Source organism: Marmota flaviventris, chromosome 3, assembly GCF_047511675.1.
Source record: "Marmota flaviventris isolate mMarFla1 chromosome 3, mMarFla1.hap1, whole genome shotgun sequence".
Classification (NCBI taxonomy): domain Eukaryota; kingdom Metazoa; phylum Chordata; class Mammalia; order Rodentia; family Sciuridae; genus Marmota; species Marmota flaviventris.
The window spans coordinates 168,263,365-168,270,400 of record NC_092500.1 but is presented as its reverse complement, the minus strand read 5'-3'; positions in this window follow the sequence as shown (position 1 = coordinate 168,270,400).

The following is a 7,036-nucleotide window of genomic DNA, read 5'->3' as shown; positions in this document are numbered from 1 at the left end:
TAAGAAAAATTAAAGTTTTTGTGTTTTTAAATTGTCATTGTTTTAGAAGTTCAAACTATTTTTCTCTTAGGAGGAAGATTGACCCACTTGTGTCTATTGTTATCCATGATTCGCTTGGTCTTGTGTCGGAGACGCCATTTTCTGTATTTTGAACCTTACGATGTTCAGTTTTCTGCCTTTGACTGTGTGCTCCGTATGTTCTTTTCCTCCAACACTGAGAAGTCACCTATATTCTGACGTTTACGATATCCTGTGTACATCTACTTGTCCATCATCTCCCTTTCCTCCTATCATGGTTTAAATTGTTGTCTTCTTCTTCAGGATAATGATGGTGCTGGGTTTCTGGAACCTTCTGTCTCTCACGTCTGTGATTTTTCTCTCATTGCCTTTTTTTTAAGCTTCCAATTGGCAGCCTAGGAGGGCGCCTCCAGCCCGTTCTCTGTTCAGACTTTATATGGCACAGACTCTGTACCTTTTCAGTTCTTTTTTTTTAACTTGTAAAATTTATTTTGATTAATTATGACTTTTACAATAAAACACACCCATTTGAAATGCAGTGTGATACATGTTGGTGAATCCACACCAACCAATCCAGGTACATAGAATGTTCCCATCATCTCCAAGCACGCACTCACAACCCTGCAGTCAAGGTCCCCCGAGTGAAGGTGACTGCTGATCTGTCTTCTGACTCTATAATTAGTTTGCTTCTTCTAGAGTTTCATATAAATGGTATATAATAATTTTTTATAATAAACCTAATTACATAGTATATAATAAATTTTTTAGGTGGGTCTATTTTTTCATCAAACATGATTTTGAGATTCATCCAGATTCTTCTATCAGTAGCTCATTCTTTTTTAATGAAGAGTAGTGTTCCATTTTATGAATATACTACAATTTATTTACCTATGCACCTGTCAATGGACATTTGTGTTTTCTCAAATATTGGCTGTTATAAATAAAGCTGCTATAATATTCAAAGACTTTTTCTTTCTTTTTTCTTTTTTTTTTGTGTGTGTGTGGTTCTGGGCATTGAACCCAGAGCCTTGTGCATGTGAGACTCTACCAGCTGAGCTATATCCTTGGCCCTTCACATACTTTTTGAGGACTTATATTTTAATTTATCTTGGGTAAAAATCTAGGAATAGAATTGCTGAATCATTTAGTAAATGCATCTTTAATTTTATGAAAAATAACAAATTGTTTTCCAAAGTTGTTATAAACTTTTACACACACCAACAGTAAATGAGATTCTAGTTCCTCTTTACCAACACTTAATATTGTCAGAATTTCTGATTTTAATTCTTCTAATGGATATATAGTATATCTCATAGTAATTTTGATTTGTATTTTCCTGATGATTAATAACATATAACAGCTTTCAAAAAGCCCTTATTACCTCTTTGTTCATCTTCTTTTGCAAAGTGTTTGTTCAACTCAGTTACATGATTTTTTTTTTTGGTTGGGTGATTATCTCTCTCTGACTGAGTTTTAAAAGTTTTGAAATATTCTGGATACATTGTCAGATGACATCATTAGAAATAATTTCTCCTAGTCTGTGGCTTGCCTTTTCATTTTCTTGATGAAATATCTTTTATTATAGACTTTATAGTTGTTGATCACACGCCATTGTAAGAAATAACATAGAGAGAGCCTGTGAACCCTTTACCCAGTTTCCATCAGGGCTAACGCCTTGGAAAACCACAGGACAATGTCACGACCAGGAAACTGGCATAGATATAATCCACCACCCTACTCAGATTTCCCTTTTATGCATCTCCATCTAGTTCCAGGTGGTTTTCTCTGGTGTGTAGGTTGGGTATTTGCCACCACAGGCAAGATGCAGAACAGAAGAATCCCTGAGTTATTCTCTTAAGACCCCCTCCACCCATCAGCCTCCCTCTTCCCACACCCTGTCCTCACACCTTGGCAATGACTAATCTCTTCTCCATCTCTATAGGTCTGTCGTTTCAGTTATATAAATGAAATCTCAGTATGTAATCTTTGGGGATTTTTTTTCCATTCAGCATAATTCTCCTGAGATTCATTCAAGCGGTTGCATACATCAAGAGTTTGCTAATTTTTAATGCTGAGTAGTACTCTATACCAGTTTGTTTAAACATTCCCTCATTAAAAGACATGTGGTTTGTTTCCAATTTGGGGTGATTTTGAATAATGCTGCAATGAAAATTCATGTTCAGGGTTTAAAAAAAAACTCACACAAGTTTTCATTTCTCTGGGATAAATGCCCAGGAATGCAATTGTCGGATTATATGGTAATCATATGTTTAGTATTATAAGAGACTGCCAAACCATTTTCCAAAGTGTCTGAACCATTTTGCACTCCCACTAGTAATATATGAGAAAATCAGTTTCTCCATAAACTTGCCAACAGTTGTCATTACTTTTTATTTTAGCCATTATGATGAGCATGTAGCAATTCTCATTGTGGTTCTAATTGGCATTTCCATATTTACTAATGAGGTTGAGTATCTTTTATGTAGTTATTCACCATCTAAATTCCATCTTCAGTGAGGTGTCTCTTCATGTTTCTTCTCGCTCATTTCCTAATTGTGTTATTTTTTAACTTTTTGAGTTCTGAGAGTTCTTTATATATTCTAGCTAGTACTCCTCTGTTGCACATGTGGTTTGCAAACATTTTCTCCTGTCTGTACTTATCTTTTCATCTTTTTAGTAGAGTCTTTGCAGCACAAAAATTTTAATTTTTCTTTCTTGGGTTGTATTTTTGGTATCAAGTCTAAGAATTCTTTTTTTTTTCTTCCCAGAATGGGGAGAGACATTTATAACACAATTTTTAAAAAAATCTTATATGTGGAAAAAAATTCAAAACAATAAAGATATAGTACAAGATATAATCTAAGGGATTTGAACAAGCACTTCCAATGAAAATTCATTTCAATGGCTATTAACATAGAAAAATTCTCAGCCTCATTAGTCATCAGGGAATGTAATTAAAACCACAATGTAATACCACTGCATACTCAACCTAATGACTTAAATAAACATGGATAAGATTAAATGTTTCAGATGATATGATTAAATTTAGATTCTACCTTCTGATAGAGCAGAAATGGGTACTAACACTTTGCATTTAGTCTTTTCTACTACATTTGAGCATACAAATTACCTAAAATTTCACTATAACAGATTCAACCAAAATGTTTTTTCTTTACATATTTTTAAAAATCTGTTCTAATTAGTTATACATGATGGTAGAATGCATTGTGATACAGCATACATAGATGGAATATAATTTCTCATTCAGTGGTTATACACATGCCAAACTTTCCATCCACCTAAGAATTCTTCACCTAACTATAGGTACTGAAGATTTTCTCTTAAAAATTTTATAGTTTTCTATTTTACTTTTAGGTCTATGATCTATTTTGAGCTAATATTTGTAAAAAGTTTACTTCTAGGATCTTTCTTTCTTTCTTGGCCTATGGATATCCAACTGAAATGTCATTTAAAGTGTGACGTTTTTAGTTTTAGTGAAGTTCAATTTGTCAATCCTTAAAATTTTCATGGATAGTACTTTATATATCTTAATACACCTTTTTGCAAAGATTTTCTTTTTTTAATAGAATTTTAAAGTTTTAGATTTTATGTTTAAGTTATGATTTATTTCAAGTTTTGTATGTTGGGCCTGAAATAAGGGTAGAGGTTCACCTTTTTTTTTCTTGTCTGAATTTCAGTTGTTCCAGCACCATTCACTGGAAAGACTGTTCTTTTTCCACTGAGTTACCTTGACATGTGTGTCAAAGTCAACTGATCCTATATTTGGTGGACCTATTTCATTAATTCTGTTTCATCAATCTATGTTTACACTCTTTTTGTGGGGAGGGGTACCCAGGATTGAACTCAGGAGCACTCAACCACTGAGTCACATACACAATGCCATACTATTAATTACTAAGCTTTAGAGCAAGCCTTAAAATCAGCCTTTTAATTTCACTCTTTTTAAAAAAAAAAATTGGCTATCTTAAAACTTCGTATTTCCATATAAATTTTAGAATTAGCATGCCAATTTCTACAAAAAGGCCTTCTGAGATTTTGACTGTGTTGAATCTGTTAATTTGGGAAGGGTGAACATCTTAACATCTTAAACAAACATTGCCTACTCCTCAAATTTTTTAGATATTTTAAAAACTTCCTAAGCAACATTTTATAGTTTTCAGGGACTCAAATTACATGTTTTATTTTATACTGTTCCACAGACCACTTAGTCCTGTTCATTTTTTCAACCTTTTCTCTCAACAATTTCTATTACTATGTTTTCAAGTACACTGATATGTTCTCGTACTGTACATAATATCTTACTTACTGAGCCCAGTTATTTGATCATTGGAGATAATGTATTTTTAAGTTCTAAAATTTCTAATTGACTCTTTTTTGTATTTTCTCTTTTCTTTCCTGCTATAATCATGTTATTCTCTAAATTCTTGAATATATTATTTATAGCAGCTATTTTAAGATTCTTTCTGCTGACCCCATTATCTCTATAATTGCTGATATTTTTTCTAATGACTGATTTTTCTCATGGTTATAGATCTTATATTCCTGCTTCTGAGTATGCCTACTAAGTTTTAAAATTGGATCCTACTTATTGTAAACATAACAACGTCGAGTGTTTGGATTTTGTTTTCTTTCTTTAAAGAGTGCTGATTTTTGTTTTGAAAGGCAGTTAGATTACTTGCTGATCCACTTGATCTTTTGTGGATTTGTTTGAAGTTTGTAAAGAACAATCTAGAAGAGCCTTCACTCTAGAGCTAATGTTGTCCTACCACTAAGACATAGTCTCCATGGGGTAATATTTTAACATGATTCAAAACGTAAGATAATCAAAGGGGTAAGATAAAAAATTTCTTTCTGACAACTACCCAAAGCCACCCAATATCCTTCTTGGGAAGTAATCAATATTCCCAATTTCTTGTGTATTTTCCCAGAGGTGGTTCATACATATACACGTATGATCCATTCCTCTCTCTTTCAGAAATGTAACACATGCTACATGCTGTTTTGTACCTTGCTTTGTTAAAAAACAAAACGAACAAACAAAAAAATCTATTTACACCTTGGAGATATTCTATATCATCTGCATTCCATTTTTAATGCAAATATTTTATTTGACCATTTTTTCCTATTTGTTGGCATATAAGTTGCTTTTATTTTTGCTCGTATATTCATCATATAGCTAATATTTAATAAATTTGTCATTTGCACATAACGTGCATATCCTCGTAGGATCCCTACAGCATATTTACAGGATACGTTCCCAGACATGTGTGAACAAAAATGTGCATTTTTAATTTTCAGATATTGGCAGATTTCCTTCTATAGAGAGAATGCCTATTTGCTCTAGTTTCCAAAAGACATTGTGTCACTGTAGTTATTAGCACAAGTACATTTTGTTCTTAAAAGTGTCTGGTTTTGGATGATGAGTTTTATGATTGCCCTTATCTATGGTGGTTGTACCAATTCGTACCCTGGTTCTGATCTTGACTTTTAATACTTTCTTATGTATGATTCTCTCTCAAATTTACATTTTCTTTTTTGAAGTTCAGGCAGCTGCTTATTTGGATACCTCCTGGAAAACTCAAGATATCAATAAAATTTCTAATTCTTTCCTGACACTCACCCTCAGCCAGTGACCTTCGCATTAGCAAGGGGCAATGGCAGGTGTACCTATGTTCAACTCGGGGACCTGAGGCCGGTGCTCCATTCCTCCGTTTTCTTCACTGATAACCGTGAGTAAGCCGTTACCTTCCAAGTCTCAGATTCCTCACTGGCAAAACCAGAGCCTTTACCTACCTCTTTCTTGGCTGCGCTGTGGTGAGTGAATGAGGCAGCGTAGGTGGAAACATCCCTTGCACTTCCAGCAGGTGTTACCAAGTCAAAAACCCTCGCTCCATCTCCTCCCACCCTCAGGATGCTCTCCTGCGGGTCCCCTGCGTTCAGTCCACACCGCACAGAGCACATGGGGCCACGAACCAGGCAAGCCCAACGCCCTGCAGGAGGGTTTTTGTAGAAACTAGTTTATTTCTGAAAAGTGAACAGGGAAGGGTTCCCTGAGCCCACCTGAACACTGAGCAAGGAACTGCACTCGTCTTTGAAGGGAAGTCGCCTAGACTATCATCAAAAGTCAGAATGTGACAGTCCTTTCTTGGCTGTTTCTTTCCAAACATTTTCCTGGTTAGGTAAGACTGTTGAATTTCTTTTCTAAATGACTTGCACTTCTCAACCCTTCTTTAATTTTAGGAGACTTGGGGTTTAATGTATTGGATAATAGGATTTTAGTATTTTTCGTTCTGTGGGATTTGTTTGTTGGGGACTTGGGGTTTAATGTATTGGATAATAGGATTTTAGTATTTTTCGTTCTGTGGGATTTGTTTGTTGGTTTGTTTTTGTTTTTTTAGAAAAATGACCCTTGAATGTTAGTTATTACACCTTCGTGTTGAAAACACTAGAAAAACTTGGGATAGTAGGTACATGCCTCAACATTGTAAAAGCTATCTATGTGAAACCCAAGGCCAGCATCATTCTAAATGGAGAAAAATTGAAAGCATTCCTTCTAAAAACTGGAACAAGACAAGGATGTCCTCTTTCACCACTTCTATTTAACATAGTTCTTGAAACTCTATCCAGAGCAATTAGACAGATGAAAGAAATTACAGGGATACAAATAGGTAAAGAAGAACTCAAACTATCACTACTTGCTGATGACATGATTCTATATCTAGAAGATCCAAAAAAATCCACCAGAAAACTTTTAGAACTAATAAATGAATTCAGCAAAGTAGCAGGATATAAAACCAACACCCACAAATCAAATGTATACATATATAAAACCAACACCCACAAATCAAATGTATACATCAGTGATGAATCCACTGAAAGAGAAATTAGGAAAACCATCCCATTCACAACAGCCTCAAAAAAAACAAAACAAAACTAGGACTCAATCTAACAAAAGAGGTGAAAGACCACTACAATGAAAACTACAGAACATTAAAGA